Consider the following 20915-nt stretch of genomic DNA (forward strand, 5'->3'; position numbering starts at 1 on the left):
TGAAGTTTTCCTTTATTGTACATGAAACAATGAGTTCGAGACTCCATTAATGTCTGAGGGCCGTTGGCATGCTCCATCCAGCCCAGTTCATTACACTGAGTTCTGGTTGAATGCTTTTCTCTGAATTTGACACAATCTCAAATGGAGCTCTCGGCGGCTATCTACGAACCAGGATGCAGTCCCCCACCAGACATTATTAACTGCCAGTGCCTGGATCTTCGCACTTCCCAGCCTCCAGAACTGTGAGCAATAAATGTTTCTTATTTAAGTCACCCATTTTATGTTAGTTTGTTATAGCAGCCTGAGCTGGCTAAGATAAGACATAATAATAGTATCTACATATAGAGTTACAGAAACAGTTAAATAGATTAATATTGTACACATAACTCAAGAACACTGAGCCTTCTCCTTTCAACCCATCTGAGCTGGTTGTCACAGACAAAGAACACACACACACACACACAAGAAAGGAGAAAAGGAGGCTACTTCTCAAGAGAAAAGGAAGCTACTTCCTTAAAATCTTCTTTAACCCGAATTTCCTCTCTCTCCAGCTGCCCCGTCTCTTTTCACAGCCCTCTTTGCCAACCTCCCCTTTTGCCACCAGTGAAAAATAGACGAAAGAAGTACAAGAGTTGATGTGGGCTGACTGCAACCTGTTAATCCAGAAGAAGTGGTTTGTTGGGATGGACTGAGGTGTGGAAGGTATAGATAAAAAGAAGTGGACCAATTGTAAAGATATAAAGGATGCAAAACTGATGACATTGGTGACTGGGAATGGAGTCAAATGTACAGTCAATCTTCATTATTTGTGGATTTCATATTTGCAAATTTACCTTCTCACTACAATTTGTTTGTAACCCTAAAATTAGTACTCATGGTGCTTTCATGGTCATTCGCAGAAATGCACAGAGCCCTGAGAAATTTCAGTTCCTCTCAGTGCACACATTCCTAGCTGAGGTGGAACAAGGTGACGTCCTGCCTTCTTGTTTCAGCTGTCACACTGCATCAAGTATCCTTTTCAAGGTCTATTTAGTTACACAGTATATTTTTGCCTTTTTGTGCTTTTTATTGGTGATCTTGCTGTTTTAAATGGCCTCTCAAAACAGAGCTGAAATGCTGTCTTTTGTTCCAAAGTGCAGAAAAGCTATGATTTCTCTGTGGAGAAAATACCAGTGTTAGATAAGCTTTGTTCAGGAGTTAATTACAGTGCAGTGAGTTCAGTGTTAATGAATCAACAATGTATGTTGAATAAGATATCTTTAGACAGAAACAAATACACAGCAAGGTTATATATTGATCAGTTGATAAAATTGTGACTAGTTGTGCACAGGAACTTAACCCTTTATTTCCTCTAGGAGCAATGGTTTGGTATTCACTAATTCAGTGTTCACGGTGACTTTATAGAACATAACTACTGTGAATAAGGTGAATCAACATAACTTCCAGCCAGCATTCTGGCTTGAACAACTGGGTGGATACAGGTGTCATTTGCTGAGCCAGGGCTCACCAGGGGAAGACAAAGTTATTATGCAGGAAGACATGATAAAATCCTGGAATTTTCCCTGGGACTCCGGGACTTTATTTTGGTATCATAAACACCTCTGTAGCTGCAAACGTCCCATCTTCTTCTGTGATGTTACTGGATGAAGCAAATCAAGAGATACATTCAAGATACTGTTGTCCCCCCCACCAACTAATTTATGGAGAATATATTCCAAGACCCCAAATGAATGCCCAAAGCCTCCGATAGTACCAAACCCTATATACTACATATATATCATAAAATTTAATTTATAAATTAACCACTGTAAGAGATTAGCAACAAGAAGAAGAGGAACAATTATAACCATATACTGCAACAAAAGTTGTGTGAAAGTGTTCTCTGTCTCTCTTTCAAAATATCGCATTATATTTTGCTCATTTATTTTTGAACCCAGGTTGACCATGGGTTACAGAAACCCCATGTATTAGTCCATTCTCACACTGCTATAAAGAAATACCTGAGATGTGGTAATTTATAGATAAAAGAGGCTTAATTGGCTTACAGTTCCACACGCTGTACACGACACATGACTAGGGAGGCCTCAGAAAACTTACAATCACTGCAGAAGGTGAAGGGGAAGCCAGCATGTCTTACATGGCTGAAATGGGAGGAAGAGAGAAAGAGGGGAAGTACAACACACACACTTTTCAACAACCAGATCTCGTGAGAACTCCCTCACTATCATAAGAACAGCAAGGAGGAAATTCACCCCCATGATCCAGTCAACTCCCACTAGGCCCCACCTCCAAAACTGGGGATCACAATTTGACATGAAGTTTGGGTGGGGGCACAAATCCAAATCATATCCCCATGGAAAGCAAAACTTTGGATAAGAAGGGACTACTGTACTTCATTGAGTCCAACATCTAATATCATTATCCTCCCTGCCTTCTTTTTTTTTTTTTTTTTTTTTGAGGTGGAGTCTCGTTCTGTCACCCGGACTAGAGTGCAGTGGCCAGATCTCAGCTCACTGCAAGCTCCGCCTCCCGGGTTTACGCCATTCTCCTGCCTCAGCCTCCCGAGTAGCTGGGACTACAGGCGCCCGCCACTTCACCCGGCTAGTTTTTGTATTTTTAGTAGACACGGGGTTTCACCGTGTTAGCCAGGATGGTCTCGATCTCCTGACCTCGTGATCCGACTGTCTCGGCCTCCCAAAGTGCTGGGATTACATGCTTGAGCCACCGCGCCCGGCCTATCCTCCCTGCCTTCTATCTCATTGAGCTCCCCAATGTAATCTTCCAAATTCAAAAGGATGAAAACTATAAGGAGATGCCCTCAACAAAATGGGAGCTTTGCACATAGAATTTTGTAATGATCTCGGAGTTCACTAACAGCAAATTAGATAGCAGAAGGAGAGGGTGACAGAGATGTGTAGAAGACTGCTGGGTAAGATGAAAGAGATGAAACTGTCCTCAGCCATGCCAGCATCTTGTAGAAATTAACCCAGGCTGAGTGCCTGGAAGATAGACCAAAAGAAAGGATTCCAGGAGAAGGAAGCATAAATTTGAAATATTAAGGAGAAAAGAAAGGGAGGGAACAAGGGAGAGGGATAAAAAAGAAAGAAGAAGAAGAACTTATAAAGAGAATTCAAACCTGCCTGCTAAGTTGAAGGGGTATAGTTTTGTCATTTACCTGAAACTCACCTGACCACTGTGAGGTTTATCATCTTGGAATTTTTATTTTTTAATGTTCTTATTTTTATTTTTTCTGAGAGACAGGATCTTGCTTTGTCACCCAGGCTGGTGTACAGTGGTGTGAACATAGCTCACTGCAGCCTCAAACTCCTGGGCTCAAGTGGTCCTCCTGCCTCAGTCTCCTGAGTGTTTGAGACTACAAGCATGTGCCACCACACCAGGCTAATATATATATATATACACACACATACACCTTCTGTTTTGGTATGGTCCATCAACCGAGAATGTTTTTTATGTATTTAATAGCTGAAGAAAAAAAGTCAAAGGAAGAATATTTCAGGACGTGAAAATCATGTGAAGTATAAGTTTAAGTGTCCTTAAGTGAAGTTTTATTGGAACACCACCAAGCTCATTCCTTTGCCTATTGTCTACAGCTGCTTTCAAGCTGCAACAGCAGAGTTGGGAAGTTGAGACAGAAACCACATGGCCCACAAAGCCTAACGCATTTACTATCTGGCCCTTTACAGAAAAAGTTTGCCGACCCCTAAACGGGAGCTTGCCTTTTAAGCAGTACACTAAGTGTACGTTTGGATACCATGCCACAGGAGAAGAGAGGACAGGCCAGGGGACCCAAGGGCAGGAGCTGTATGCTACGTGTACAATTGAAAGGCAGGGAGTGTTTGTGTAGGGGGTGTGCATGGAGGGGTTGAGGGTGGTGGGTACAATTCCTTAGGTGAGGTCCACAAAGTCAACATGGACTGTAAGCATGGGTATCTTTGCCTTTTCTTAATGATCAAATGTTAATTTTTTTAAAAAGCTACAAAATAAAATAGAATCTCAGAAATCAGTGCAACATGGTAGAATGGACATCCAGCTCTAAAACTCCTCCGTTGATTTCTCTTTTAAAGAAAGCGTAGTCATTCATCATCCCAGCTGGGAAGGCTGAGACCCCTGCCTGACGTCAAAGCTGGAGGTCATGCTTGTCCCTGCCTGCCTTGCAGTGCAGGCTGGCCCTGCCTGGCCACAGCTGGCTCACTAGCTTGGGCTCCTCCAAGTCAGATAGGTCTGTATTAAGCCTTGGCCCTGTGGACCAGACAGACTCCCTCCCACAGACCTGCACTCCACTCTTTCCCATAATCCACTTTCGGTTATCTTACCTTTTGTTTCCTTGCTGCTGCGTCTAAGTCTCATACAATTTATACTACAGGAATAAACAGCCCATCAGTGTCCCCTGCAAGTTCCTCCTCTGTCCTGACAGTCTCTGCTCACAGAGGTGGCTACACAATCCCCTTTGATTTTCCACCTTGCTCCTCCTTGGCCTTGGGTTAACTTTATCTGTCTCACCTGTCCACACCTTCTCTGTCTCTCACACACGTCTCCCTGCAGCCACACGCTCACACACAGCACTTTTAATCCATGGATCTCCCTCTTCTTGGAGTTGTTCCTACAAAAGGTTATAACTTTACAAAATGAGCCTCTTGCTCCACACTAAAACACTACCAGGTTAGTGAAAAGTTTACCTACAGATACAGATATGTATATCTGTGTAGTCAAGAGTCTCTGTGTGTTGGTGTACACATACCTGCATGTCTGTGTACACAGACTCACATGCACATATGTGGGTCTGCCGGTAGGTATGTGCACAGCCCCAGATAGCTCACCTGTCAGCTCAGTGTGTTGGATCACACAGTCTCAGCAGCCAGGCTCAGCTCCAAATGCCCATGACACAGGTTTATGATTGATTCATATTTATAGCAAAAAGAGACCTTAAGAATTACCCTATACTTTTTACATTTATATAATAAAGTTTACATCTTTAAAATGGTAGTTTACCAAATTCCCTTTCTGAATGGTTGGCAAGGTTGGTGTCCTTCCCTATCTTCAAAAAGAACCGAGGGGTTACAGAAAGCAGAGAGCTGGCAACTTAAGTATGGCCACAGGTGAGGAATGAAGTAAGGGGCGGAGAGAGATGTGAGTTTGAAGAATGTTCATGGTTCAGACTACTGAGGGCTTTATAGTTTGGAGCAACAGGGTTTTTGTTCATTTATGAGTTTCTTGTGCCAAACCACAAATGGGGTAACTTAAAACAAGATAGGCCAGGCGCAGTGGCTCATGCCTGTAATCCCAGCACTTTGGGAGGCCTGAGGTCAGGAGTTTGAGACCAGCCTGGCCAACATGGTGAAACCCCATCTCTACTAAAAATACAAAAATTAGCTGGGCGTGGTGATGCGTGTCTGTAATCCCAGCTACTCAGGAGTCTGAGACAGTAGAATCTCTTGAACCCAGGAGGCGGAGGTTGCAGTAAGCTGAGATCGTGCCAGTGCACTCCAGCCTGGATGACAGAGCAAGACTCTGTCTCACAAAAAATTTTTTAAAAAAGAGAAATCGAGCACTAAATCAAGCACTTTAGTTCCTAAAAAAAAAAAAAACACACAGAAGTAGAAATAAGAATTATTCCTTTCTAGACCTATTTTTTAAAAAATAGATAACAGTCACTCAAAAATACAGGCCCACATGCAAAGAACATCTCCCGTAGCTACCATAGTAGTGCACACAGTTATGAATAAGTTCATAAGTTCATCAGTGCAAGTGCATGTGCATTGGAACACCCAAGGCATATTTCTTTCTTTCTTTTTTTTTTTTTTTTGAGACGGAGTCTCCCTCTGTCACCCAGGTTGGAGTGCAGTGGCACGATCTCCACTCACTGCAACCTCTGCCTCCCAGGCTCAAGCAATTCCCCTGCCTCAGCCTCCCAAGTAGCTGGGATTACAGGCATGCACCACCACACCCCGCTAATTTTTTTGTATTTTTTAGTAGAGACAGGGTTTCTCCATATTGGCCAGGCTGATCTCGAACTCCTGACCTTGTGATCCACCCACCTCAGCCTCCCAAAGTGCTGGGATTACAGGCATGAGCCACCACTCCCAGCCACCAAGGCGTAGTTCTTATGCTTCAAGTCTGTTTTGTTAGTACACTTTGTTATTTGTTAGGTTTGCTATCTAGTACACTGACTGACAAATAGGAAGAGCTCACATAAAAATTTTTAGAATGCATAGTGGATAGCACTGGCCTTGGAATCAATCGAAAGTAAGGGAGGCCTCACAGAAACCAGTTTGTACTATGAGGGCATTTTTCTAGTGAAGAAGAGTATGAAAGATGGTGGGAAGAGGAATTTGCACGCCCTAACAACAGGTTGGGGGATGGGATGGGGAGGAAACCTGGCATCTGTTCAGACATTGGTCCTCCAGCCCTGGGCCCCGGACTTAGATCTCAGCCTCTCATGGAGAAGGGCTACAGGCAGGGAGAGAAGCCACCAAGTTTCACCAGGTGTGGCTTTGGTGCCAGGAGACACAGAGTGAAGGCTCCTGCACAAAACGGATCCTACTCTGGCACCCTGAGGGCCTGAGGCAGGCAGTGCCCAGGAGGAGACAGCCTGTTTGGGAGAACAGCAGCTTCACCCAGTGCACCAGCCAGTTGGCAGCCAGCACAGGGGAGGCAGCATCCCTAGGAGGCAGCATCATTTGGGAGGCAGGAGCAGAAGACCAAGACTAGATAGGACCAAATTGCCATTCATGTGAGCCCTTTGGTACACAAAAGTCAATGAACCTGTAGAAACTCAGCTATCCTGTGCCTATATGTGATGGAGATGCAATGCTATATGATTTTAGGTGCAAATGACATGGCCTTATCAGGCCCCAAGGTTACTGCTTGAGTCCCTTGAAGCTAAAAGTCTGGTATTTTCACTCCCATACTGTCTAGCGGTCCCTGGACCCTTAGGGTATCTTGATGTGTGGGGCTCCTAGCAGCTCAGTCCTGGCCTGTGGCACTGGCTGGAGGTCTTGGTGAGTCCAAGTCCCCTGAATGTGGAAAAAGCAGAGCCTGCAGAAGGCTGCTCCTCCATTCCTACCTTGCAAGTGACTTTGGGCTCTAGATTACCTATTTCAGGGCCTATTTATAAGCAAATTTCTTAGATGGAATTTTTTATACCTCAAAATTTCAAAGGATTTTTAGTCAATTAATATCTTCCACCGCCCTACTAGATGGTTTCTGGTTGCAGTGAGAGAGAGACAGAATGACACAGCCTACAGTGGATTTCTTCAAAGATGCTCAGGAATTAGAGAATCTGTTTCCCCACCTCCTTTTCCTTTCTGGCCCTATTTTCAGAGCTCCCTCCCATGTTACCAGACACATGCTGGCTTATCATTGCCTTTGACAACTAGCTCAGTACCTGGTAGATGATCGAAAAGAAGTGAAATCTCCTGTCACTTTCCATCTGTGTGGTTGGGCCTCTGTCCCCAGGACCCCACTGAGACACTGAGAACCACCCAACTCGACTGACACTTTTCCACTCAGCTCTCACTCCCATCCCCGCCCCCACTGCTCTCTTAGTTCAGGCCTCAATCACCTCTTAACATGTATGTCTTCTGTAATCTCCAAAGTGATGATGCTCTTGACTCCAGTATGGGTCTCTCCAATCCATTCTGTCTTTTATTCCCAGGAAGATATAACTAATTGCCAACCCTGACTGTAGCAAGCTGAGTTACAGCCCCCAAAGATATGCAGGTCCTAATCCCTGAAGCCTATAAATGTTATCTTATATGGAAAAAGGGATTGTGCAAATGGGATTAAGTTAAGAATCTTGAGATGTGGAGATAATCTTGAACCATGGCCCTAAATGCCATCACAAGTACCTTTATAAGAGGGAGGAAGGGGGAGATCACAGTGAAAGAAGGAGGCGATGTCAGCACAGCCGGATAGTTTGAAGTGTTGTGGCCACAAGCGAAGAAATGCCCACAACTACCAGAAGCAGGAAAAAGCTGGAAACAGATTCTTCCCTAGAGCCCCCAGAGGCTATGCAGCCCTGCTGACACCTGGATTTCAGACTTTTGACTTTCAGAATTGGGAGAAAATAAATTTCTCTTGTTTTAAGTCACCCTGTTTGTGGTTTGGCACGGGAAACTCACAGATGAACAAAAACCCTGTTGATCCAAACTACAAAGCCCTCAGTAGTCTCAACCATGAACATTCTTCAAATTCACATCTGTCTCTGCCTCTTACTTCATCCTTCATCTTTGGCCATACTTACTTTACCAGCTGTGTTGGAGCTCCTAGTCCTTCCTATCTCTGAAACTCTCTGATGGTTCACCTGGTGAACACCTGCACATAGCTCCTGTCTGGTCTTAAAAGTCATCACCTCTCTGAAGCCATGAGAATCTGCTCCCACCTGTTCAATATATGTGATTTTTAGTTCCCTGTGTATCCTACAATGTATTCCACTTATCTATTTATGTTTTTCTCTTCTACTAGACTGGAGGATCCTTAAAGGCAGGGACTGAACCTTATTTACTTCTGATAATCCCTATTCCTGGTATAGTGATTGTCATACAGTGGAAGACTAGTAAATGTTTTAACGTTTAATGCTTAAATAAAACCACTTCTGTGCAACAATTTTATACAGATGTTCATTCCTTCTCCTTCTTCTTGGAAAATCCTTCTCTGACTCTAGCACACATTCCCCGCTTGGTCCACTGTGACTTTTGTGATTGTCTTTCCTCATTCTCCTTCCCTGGCATTTCGTGTCCTATCCACCTCAAATGGCATTGCTTATAGGTCAATTTTCAGTTTTCCTTCTCTTTTAGCTCTCCCATATATGGTCTTTTTGAGCAATTTTGGTCATTCTTCTATGTTGTCGGCTTCTAAACATGGTTCCTTCCTCTCCTCTGAACTCTTTCCTACCTGCCCACTGGAAATCTCTGCACAGATGTCCCACAGACACTTTGAGCCTAATATGTCAAAAACAGTTTTCTCCTCTTCTTCCCTGCCTATTAATCCGGACAAGAAGGGCCCCTGGGCTGGAATTCTGGAACCAAAGTAGGACATAAGAGGAGTAGGATGAAGTAGAGCAGAAGCCGGAGGCCTTGGAGTCAAGAACACCCAGTGCCAATGTCATGGGATAGTTCAGGTTAAACTTTTCTTTGGAAGGCCTTGGCAGAGATGCAGAAACCAGACAGGAGACCACAATCAAGATACCAAACCGGGCCACCAGGGAGGCCTGTCCAGGAAGGAAACAGTGCACGAAAATGTTCTGCAGAGACAAAGCCTCCAGAGTCTTCTTATGGGGGACTCTAAGATGTCAGTTTGGGTAACATCCACTTCTACAGTTCCTTTTCCCTTTCACTCAGCTGTTCACATTAGAAACCTCAAAGTCATTCTTTCTCTCACCTCTCCTTTAACCCACTCTGCGTAGCAGATTCTAGGTTAAAGGGAGCTCCTAGTGTCCATCCTTGGCTTCTTCCGCCCCGTTTCCGTCGTCTCTTCCTGTCTCCTGCTTGCGGCACTCAAAGATCTACAAAGGGCCCCCACCCCCCACGACCCCCCACCGTTTACAGCCTCTTCCCACATCAGTCACTTCCAACACAGCTGCCAAAATTCAAGTGCAATAAAATTGTTGGTGGTGTCCTGTTGCTTCTAGGATGAAATCTGAACTCCTAAGCAGGGCACTCAAAGTCCTTGACACACACCAACCCTCTCTTCTCTTCAACCTAGTCTGTTGCTGACTCCTGCTCTTACCTTGAACCCAACCTTGCCCAGCAACTTGCAAGCACTTTTATACCTTGGTGTATATCCACCTCCTTACCTTTCCCACCTGCACATTCTTGCTCATCTCTCAGAACTCCACTCCCATGCCACTCCTTCCTTGTATCCCTGCTGAGTGCCTTCTGGTTCATCTCCATTTCTGAGTTCCTGTGTTTGCAGTCACCCCCAATCACTTATCACACTCTGCAGGGGTAGTTATTTCCACATCCATATGCCCCACTAAACAGTGGGCTTCTTGACAACAATGATAGTTTCTTATAAACTTTCAAACTCCTAGTAGTTGGTATGGAACCTGGCACATAACAAACACTTCACAATACTTATTGTGAACACTTCAATAAATATTTGTTAAATGAATGCATATGATATAAGCAAAGATGACAACTAAGAGCAGAAAGGAAGAGAATATGTTATTTGTTAGACAGGCCTCAATGACTCAGTGCTTCCCCAAGAGCTCCAATTCACTAACTGTTCACTCTCAGGTAGAAAGGTTTCCATAGCTTTTACTGGCAGCTAAACAAGAGATCAGGAAGTAAATTATTCCTGCAATTTGTCCAGGGCTGAACATCAGGGATGATGCCAAACAGACCAACAGAAGGTCAATGAAGAAAGCGAGTGTGGGTCTCAGATCGTCAGAGCTGGAAGATTTTCAGCTCTCACCATCCTTAACTTACAGCTGAGCAGACAAGGTCTGGTGAGGCCCTGTGCCTTATCCTAGCAAGTGACAAGGCTGGGGGACAGAGGTGAGGACACAGCCACCGGAGAGGGAAATGAATGGAGATGGAGCCAAAAGGAAAACAAAGTGGATTTAAGTGAACCTGAATTGCTTGAGTCGTCTTTCCTCTCTCTGGTAGTTATAGATTCCTCATGCAAACATACATTAAATTGCGTGTTTGTGCTACTTTATAAAGAGTTTTTTTCAGCCAGGTGCAGTAGCTCACGCCTGTAATCCCAGCACTTTGGGAGGCCAAGGCGGGCAGATCACAAAGTCAGGAGTTCAAGGCCAGCCTGGCCAACATAGTGAAACCCTGTCTCTACCAAAAACACAAAAAATCAGCCGGGCATGGTGGCAGATGCCTGTAATCCCAGATACTCGGGAGGCTGAGGCAGGAGAATTGCTTGAGCCTGGGAGGCAGAGGTTGCAGTGAGCAGAGATCATGCCATTGCACTCCAGCCTGGGTAACAGGTGCAAGACTCTGTCTAAATAAATAAATAAAAGAGCTTTTTTCATACATCTATTCGGTAAACAAGTGTTTCTCTCTTTCTCTGACCAGATTAGGAGCTGCAGAGGAAGGGGTCTTCTGTGTTCTTTGGGTTCCCATCTCGCTACTCTATAGACCCCTACTACACACACATACACAGACACACACACACTCACACAGGGTCCTAATGTTGGGTCTGCTTTGGCATCTAAGAACACGACGTAGACTTACAGATGACTGTCATTGCCACTTTAGAGTAACCCATCTAATCCTGTCTGGTCAAAGGACTTTTCCTCTGTTCCTCTTCTAATTTTAGTTCTACTGACCTGATTAGCCTAATCAATTTTCTGTGGCCTCGCCCTCATTTCCTAGCTTCATTTTGAGCATAATTTCTCCTGCCCCCACCCAAGTCTTCTCTTAGTCTCTAATGTTGCCTTAGAACAATGATACTTTTCCACCACTGCCTAGGCCTAGATAACCATTCCTATGTTCACACATTTTCATATCCCCCTTACTGCAGGAACTTCCCCCAAAACAGATAAGGTCTGCGGCCAACAGGCTGCACAGCCTGATGCCTGGGGTGCTGGTCATTTGCCTTTTGCTCTTGGGTCCACCCCTCATCTTCCTCCTGCCAGCTCTGCCTCACAGGGAGTTGAGCAGGTCTCCAGAATCATGTGTGCCCACAGAGGTCTTGGCATAACTTGGGCACTAAGCCTTCTTGGAAGATGTCGAGAGCCATAATCAGCTATTTCATGGCTCACTGATGGGATAAAAGGTGCGGCAGAGGCCAGTGCACACCCTCAGAAACCATCCCAGCTTCCTCCAGTCATGCAGCCCTGGGCCTCTGGACCACCTGGACACAGATGTCCTTTCTCTCCCAAACTCTGAAGCATACAGACACAGATGGCGACAACTTCCCCAAAGTGTGACCACAGCAGCAATCCACACCAGTGCAACACTATGCAAATGTGTCCAGAATCTCCATCATGCAGGTTAAGTTTCCTGAGGGAGAATGACACCGCGTGGTCAGCGCTAAGGACTTTGTGTGGATACCCAGTTGGAGCTGCTCAGCTCCTCTCAGCAGGCCTCTTCAGCTTCCCTTTGAAGGGAAAAAAGTCCAAGACTTCTTTTGGATTGTGCAGATTTTCTTTATCAGCAACCAAGACTCACAAGAACACATTCTGTGAGATGTATACCTGCCTAGTGGGACTGAAGAAGAATCTCAGGAGCCAAATGGAGTCTTCCCCTCCATTACCATCCCAGTCTACCTTTGCCCCAGCAGCAGGGGAACCTCACCTCACTATGTTTTTGAAAGAATTGAAGAACTGAGGAAGGGAACACTGCCTCAGAGGCTGAAAGCGGTGATTTCATCTTATAATTGCATAAAGTCAAATAGCTTACAGAGGGCTTTTGCACATGTCATTTAACATGATCTTCCCATTAACCTGTGAATAAGCTGGGCCGGTCCTGTTATCCCCACCTGATATGTCATATGCCAAAGCTCAGAGGTAAGTGACTTGCCAATGACATTGTCCACTTCAGCAACAGCTTGATAAAGGTACAATGAAGGTCTACTAAGTACAGGTGACCCTTGAACAACACAGGTTTGAACTGTGTGGGTTCACTTATATGAGGATTTTTTCCAATAAGTAATTGGAAAATTATTTGGAGATTTTTGACAATTTGGAACAACTTGCAGACAAAACTTGTAGCCTAGAAACACTGCAAAAATATGGCCAGGCATGGTGGCTTAGGCCTGTAATCCCGGCACTTTGGGAGGTTGAGGCGGGCAGATCACTTGAGGTCAAGAGTTCAAGAGCAGCACAGCCAATGTGGTGAAACCCTGTCTCTACTAAAAATACAAAAACTGTCTGGGCATGGTGGTGCCCGCCTGTAATCCCAGCTACTCGAGAGGCTAGGACACAAGAGTTGTTTGAACTCAGGAGGCGGAGGTTGCTGTGGGCTGAGATTGCACCACTGCACTCCAGCCTGGACGACAGAGCGAGATGCCATCCCCAAAAAAGAAAGAAAGAAACATTGCAAAAATAGACAAGAGAATAAAGTTTAAAAATAAAAAATAACTCTGGAAGATTTTTAAAAAACAAGAAAGAAAAACATTGCAAAAAATACGAAAAAGTTAGGCATGTCATGAATGCATAAATATATGAGTTGGTCAACTATTTATGTTATTGGTAGGGCTTGGTCAGCAGTAGGCTATCAGTCATGAAAATTTTGGGGAATCAAAAGTTATGCTGGGACTGTGCTGAGGGTCGGCCGCCATAACCCCCATGTTGTTCAAGGGTCAACTGTACTCAAAGTACTGAGAATGCAAGGATCAATAGGTCAAGATCCCCTGTTCAGCTAGTATTTGTAGTCCAGTCTGAAAAAGACACACACAGCAACAGGGGCTGTGAGACAAGCTGAGCTGAGCAGTGGGGTTGAGGAGTGGATGGAGGATGGGGGAGCAGTGGAGAATCTGCCCTGGACAAGGAGACTCTAGGACACAACCTCAAGGACTAGGGAGATGACTTGACAAGGAGGGCCTGAGAACACACGGCACCCAAGACACAGAGTCCAGAGCAAAAGGATCAGAGCGGGCCCCATTGGAGCACTGTGGAAATGGCAGTAACTGCCTGCAGCACAGCGGAGCACAGAGGGCAAAGGGCAGCTGAGCAGGCAAGTTGGCACCGGGCAGGGCTGTCATAGTAAAAAGTTTGCTGAGGAACAATATTAAGGCTTCAGCAAGGGAGTAGCTTGGCAGATTTTGTTTAAGATACAGCCATCATCACTCAGATAACTATTGGGAAAATGGAGTTGAAAGAGTGAAACAAGAGCTAGACCAGTCAGGAAGCTAAATACCAAAGACAGGAGAGAGATGGCAGGAGCAGGAGGGTGAGAGAAAGGGATGGAATTGGATTGAAAAATATTTAGGAGGTAAAGAGTGAATGTGAGAATTAAAAAAAAAGGAATGGTTCTAGATGACCTGAGTTTATGATCTGGGGCCACCTTTGACGGAGGCAGGTAACGTTGAAGGAGGAGCAGGTCTTGGGAAAATGGTGACTTGGGTTTTGAACATGTTGCATTTGACAGATCTAGGAGACATTTAAGAGGTTCAGGACACAGCTAGAAATATGAGTATGAAACTCAGGGAAGATACATCCGAGATGGAAACTTAAACTGAGAATGGGCACCATCGTCCAAGGAGACAATACAGTGGGGAGAGCTCATGCCACACTCAAGGCCAGGGAGGAATTGGCCAGAAACATAGAAGCAGAGATGGAAGCCATGTCAGAAGCCAGGGGAGAGGAGTGAATGACAAGGCCAAATGTGGAAGAGAGGACTGAGAGGCGTCCCCTGGACTGGCCAAAGGGAGCTCACTGGTGACGTTGGACAAGCAAGGTCGAGTGTCGTGACTGAGTGCACTGTGGGTAGATGGGTCTTGAGCTGGAGGTGATGAAGAGGACAGAGTAAGGACATATTCACTGTTCTTAATGCTGGGTAGAGAAGGTAAGACCACAAATAAGACAGTAGCAACAGGGGACATTTCTGTGCTGTTGTACTTAAGATTGGAGAAATTTGAGCCTCTGTTGATGCTCTGAAAGAATGCTTCAAAGCTAGCGCCAGGAATAGGTGGTAGGGTTAGGGCTACAAATGAGAATTTTGGCTCCTAAATCCAATTTCTTATTCATATTCCAGGATGAAAAAGAGTACTAGGAGGAGAATGGGACTGAAGCAGGCAGATCGTCTCTAAGAGGAAATAAGATTGTACATTACAGTAAAACGCATCCTAAGCAAAAAGGAGGCTGCATAATTCTCTGAAAAAGTTGGCAGTTGTCTAGATCTGGGTTCCCAAGGAGTGGGGCATGTCTACCTCAGACGGTGGCTAAATGCTATGCCAGTTTCTCATGACATGATCAAGAACTCGCTGACCCTACCCCATGCTTGCTAGCGTGTGACTTCCTGCCTGCTCCATCTGTGAGGGTATTGATCAGACCATGTCAAGGTGAAGGTAACTTTGAAAATGGTTTCTTTGCTTGACACTAAACACCTTTTTTTCCCACTACCATTCCCCTCTACCCCTGGCCCTCGGGGCAAGTGTCTTTGTGGGGTGCCCTGCAAGAACAGAGCAGTTGAGTATGGTGTCTAAGAGCCTGGGACCTGCAGCTAGAAGGCTCCACTGTCTATTGTTGTGGGACCCCAAGCAAATCATTTTATTGCTCTGTGTCTGTTTCCTCAGGGAGTATAAATACTACCTGCAAGGCACTTAGAACACTCTCCAGGACTGGGGCTCACAGGAAGTCCTATGCCTGTGTTGGGCTATCATTCTGTCTCAGACCTGGGGATCTGCAAATTTGATTCAGTCCCTGCCTGCCTTTCCAACCTACACCATGAAACCCTGGTTAAAGTAGAAATCAGATACGAGTTTTCAACTCCAGTTTGATTTCCCAGTATAGACAGTTCCCTACTGAGATGCCAGTGGGTGAAATATAACCAGATTCCTCCATAATTAGTTTCAATTATTACACCATCTTTCTGGGTAATGAAATTGTTCCTTGTCCTTATGGTTTTTACTGGCAGCAATAAAAAATTATTTTCAGTCTTTTTGCTAGAATTCTTTGGATTCAGTCATAGGAACACAGTTCCCTAGAATAATCAAATTAATTCATTATCTTAGTATTTTACATATTTTTTACTCTGGGGGATATGAGATTGTTGCTATTTGACTATTTCTGACTGACAAAATGACTACTTCATATGATTCAACCTAATATTTTCAACCACTGATGGAATTTCTATTTATGCAGGTCGGGTGGGGAAAATGAATTGTTTGCTGTCTAAGATAACAATAGAATTCCCTTTAGAGAGGGAACTATTTTTTCTTTGGGGAAATACATCAACGGACATTTTGTTTTTGCAGAAGATTAGAGATGAGAGAAGACTAAAGGGAGCAAAATCGCTCTGCTTGATCTGAAGATCTCAGGGGTTCTTGTTTTGCTTTTAAGATGTGGAGAGTGAGATAGGGAGGCCTTGTTAAGTTTCACCTAAATCTACTTCCCAACATATTTTAGGTTTGGCCTAAAGGTTTCTCCATACATATGAACTGCAACCTAACTGGATATGTAAATGAACTGTAACCTACTCTTGTGCCAATCACTGAGTTTTGGTCAATCAAAGGCAACCAACTGTTCAAACCAGGTTCAAATAAGGCAAACATCAGGCTGTAACCAATCTGGCTGTTCCTGTGCCCCACTTCTGTTTTCTGTACATCACTTTCCTTTTACTGTCTATGAATAATCTTTGACCACAGGACAGTGCCAGAGCCTCTCTGAACTCCTCCTGGTTCAGGGGCTGCCCAACTTGTGAATCATTCTTTGCTCAGTTAAACCCTGTTAAATTTGTCTAAGGTTATTATTTTATCAGCCTAGGCTGCAAGAAAGTATAGGCCCTGGTGCTAAGGAGGAGGCTGAACAGTGATGCGTGGTGTGGCTACATCATGGCAGAGGCGCTTGACAGGGAAGCCTCAGAGTAGCCACGTCCCCCACACACTCAGCTCCAAGTTGAACTCTCGATCTCCGCACCCACCCAGCTTTCCTTACTGACTTAGTAGCATTTCGGGGATGTCAGTACCAGAGTACTGTCTACCCTGCAGCTGAGAGAAAGGGCCCTCTTATGGGACAGGACAGGACAGGACTGCAGGGGTGTGAGAAGCAGAGGTTCACACTCAAATTCAAGCATTCCTTGGGGCTGCTCAAAAATAGTGCGTGACTGGGCAGGCGTTGGCCTTCCTGAAACTTCACATGCAGTTCTAGGAGTCTGGGAGATTGGGCGACATCTGGAACTGTTCATTCTGAGAACGCAGATCATCTGCACCCTTGAAGCTTACTGTCTACATTAACATGACTTTGCCCTTATATGAAACACTTGTCCAGGAAAATAAAAGCTGCAAATAACTTTGTTTGTTTCAGGAACTTTCTGAAAGAATTCATTCAAATGATCATTAAACGATGAGACTTTTCAATAGATAGCATCAGTGACTATTTATACCTCAAGGTTCTTTGAATCCCTTGCCTCAAAACCCTCACATTACTGCATCCACCAATCCTCATACTATAAACCCCTCCCCTGCTGCACTGAACAACCTCTAAAACCCAACCCCAAAGCCTCATAAGTACCCTGACTTGGATGCCCCATCTGAGATGCTACTATTTAGACTATCAGGGCAGGGCTGTCCCAGACCACAGTAAACAATGAATGACTTCAGCTTATTGACAGGTTGTAGGAGGGTATTTTTAGGGAGCTGGATTTTGCTTGGAGTATGTATGCCAGGTGCTGGGGATACAAAGGCGAACAAAACTGAACCCCTGACTTCACAGAGCTGATGTTATGATGCAGCAGACACATTAAACAACTCATCACAAGTAGTTCAATAATTATTTAAACACAACTATGGTACATGCTACAAAAAAAACTGCAGAGTCCCAGAGGAGTGCAGCCCTGACTGGTGTGGTGGGAAGCAGGGGCTTGGGAAGGAGCAACAGGGGTGCCTGCAGGGGAGGCAGAGGAGGTTACAACACAGTCCTGTACAGACTACATTGTTCATTTCCATGGTGCGGCAGGGGAGGGCCTTAGGCTTATTAAAAGGGAGCCTGAGTTTGTAAAGTGGGAGAAGCACTGCCCTAGCAGGGAAGGGAATGTAAAATATGGGCTGTGCACCAAAGTGCCTCAGACGGGAGGCTGGTGTATGACCGAGGAAGGTCTGGGAGACAGGGTTGATGCCGCCACTGCAGGACTCAACAGAAGTGAGCCACTGAGTGCTTACCTGGTTGGGTGATGCATGGCTGAAGGGGCATTCTGGGGCCAAGTGAAAATTCATATGGCCTAGGCTTGGGAGGAGGAATCTTGGAGGGAATGTAGAACAATTGCCATATGGTGCCCTGGGAGGAGATGGAAGGTGAGGGCAAGGGAGGGTGTGGTTTTAAGTGGCCTTAAGTCATTCCTGAATTCCAGAGTCTAGAAGATCATAAAGGTAGAGGCTGGTGCCCTAGGGTATGAGAGATCACAACCAGTTTCATCACAGAGTGCAAGAATTGGCCTCGGAAATTAGGGGACGGCCCGCGAATAGAACTGGGCCACTAGGTCTAGACTGACTTGGATACAGCAAGGGAGAAAACCCTACCCTAAATGCGGGGTTCATTCATGGAATAGTAGGGATGAGGCAGGGAAAGTGTGCCGGGACTGGAGGGAGGAGGGATAGCCACACCTGTCTGTAGACCATTGGGTTGGGGCAGGTGAGGAGCATGTTAAAAGCCCTGCGTTAACAAAGGTTATCTGGCATAGGAGGCAGCTCTGCTCTTCCCCAGGCTAAAACAAATCACTCTGCAGCAGGACGGGGTTGCAAGAGAACTGGGACAGGCAGGGAGACACTCCATGAAAGGCTGAATCCCTGGGGTCTCCTGATGGTACAGAAGGTGTGAAGTAGAGGAGGGGTTACTAAGGCCACATGTGGAGGCTGGGTTCCTAGGAAAGTGAAGATATTGATGACACAGCAGGAAGCCTCGGGGAAGCGGGCTTGGGGAGGTTACAACATCCTCATCTTGGAATGTGCTGAGTGTGAGGTGGTGGAGAATGTAAAGTCCAAGAAGAGATGGACCATAATGAGGCCCAGAGGAGTACCTGCTTCTCCAGCGGACCAGATGCTGACAGAGCCCCGGGACTGACTGGCTTGCTCCTTGGTTCCCGCAATGCCCAGTACCTGATCTGTGTGCAGTGGCCTTGGTCAGTGTCTAATGTGGCTGCATTGAGCGTCCAAAGGCGGCTGCAGAGGTAATCATGGCGATCTGGTACCACTCACCACACTAGATGCCTGTGTGCATCTCCCCGTCGCTGGGAAGTAATAAGCACTTACTATCAAGCCCACTTATGGATGGGGAGCTAAGCAGTTTATCAGCTAGAAAGTAGCAGAATTGAACTTTGAACCCACTCCCTCTGATGGCAGAGGCTGCTCCTGGCTATCAGCTTCCTGGGCTCTGTGGACACAGAGCAGAGAGACTGCAGGTTGTAAACCACTAAAAGAGTGCACAAGAAAGGGAGGCAAGACCTCACCCACTCAGTAGAGGCGGAAAACAAGAGGCAGGAGGCCCTCACACACATGCCCTTCCCATTAACCAGGTAAAAGGAGTGGGAAAAAGTATAATCCTTTCCCTTCATCTTTCCCATCCTTTATCTGCAGGACAGAACTGAGCTACCGCATCTCTTAGGAAATAGATCCTGAAGGGGCCCAGAAGCTTGGAAGCAGTCACTGTGTTCTGAAGCCAGATGACTCACCTGAACTCTAACTACAGTCAAAAGTCCGGGGTGCTCAATGTTAACTCATTGTTGAGCTCTGAAGGGAATCACAACACAGCATCATTCCTACAGAGGTGACCTTCCAATACCTCTCTTCTCCCCACACACCGCACCCACACACACACCCACACCCACACCACACATACACATCACACACACCCACACAGCACACTCTACACACCACACACACATGCCACACACACATCACAAACAACACACATACACCACACCACACACATGCCCTACGTGCTACATTGGCACATCATGCAAACATATACCACACTCCATAAACACACTCCCACATACATCACACACCACAAACACCACACACACGGACCACACACACTACACACAGACCACACACACACAAAGACCATACATACAGACCACACACACAAGCAGACCATACACGCAGACCACACACATACACACACAACACACAGACCACACACACACAGACCATGTATACACACAGACCATACACACAGATGACACACACACACTGCACACACAGACCAGACACACACACAGACCACACAGAGACCACATACACACGGACTACACACACAGACCACACACACACACACACTATACACACAGACCACACAGACCACACACAGACCACATACACACAGACTACACACATGCAGACCATACACACAGACCACACACACACACTGCACACACACACAGACCACACAGACCACATGAACACAGACTACACACAAGCAGACCATACACATAGACCACATACACACACACACAGACCACACAGACCACACACACACACACTATACACACAGACCACAAACAGACCACATACACACAGGCCACACACACACACTGCACACACACACCACACAGACCACATACACACAGACTACGCACAAGCAGACCATACACACAGACCACATACACACACACACACACACAGACCACACAGACCACACACAGACTATATACATACAGACTACACACACGCAGACCATACAGACCACACACACATACACACTACACACACACAGGCCACACAGACCACATACACACACACACTGTACACACAGACCACATACACACACATACACACTGCACACACAGACCACATACACACACACACTGCACACACAGACCACATACACACACACACTGCACACACAGACCACATACACACACATACACACTGCACACACAGACCACATACACACACACACACTGCACACACAGACCACATACACACACACACTGCACATACAGACCACATACACACAGACCACATACACACACACACACACACACCACACACACATGCCCTACGTGCTACATTGGCACATCATGCAAACATATACCACACTCCATAAACACACTCCCACATACATCACACACCACAAACACCACACACACGGACCACACACACTACACACACAGACCACACACACACAAAGACCATACATACAGACCACACACACAAGCAGACCATACACGCAGACCACACACATACACACAACACACAGACCACACACACACAGACCATGTATACACACAGACCATACACACAGATGACACACACACACTGCACACACAGACCAGACACAC

This window comes from Trachypithecus francoisi, unplaced genomic scaffold, assembly GCF_009764315.1.
Source record: "Trachypithecus francoisi isolate TF-2019V2 unplaced genomic scaffold, Tfra_2.0 Lachesis_group5, whole genome shotgun sequence".
In the NCBI taxonomy this organism is placed as follows: Eukaryota; Metazoa; Chordata; class Mammalia; order Primates; family Cercopithecidae; genus Trachypithecus; species Trachypithecus francoisi.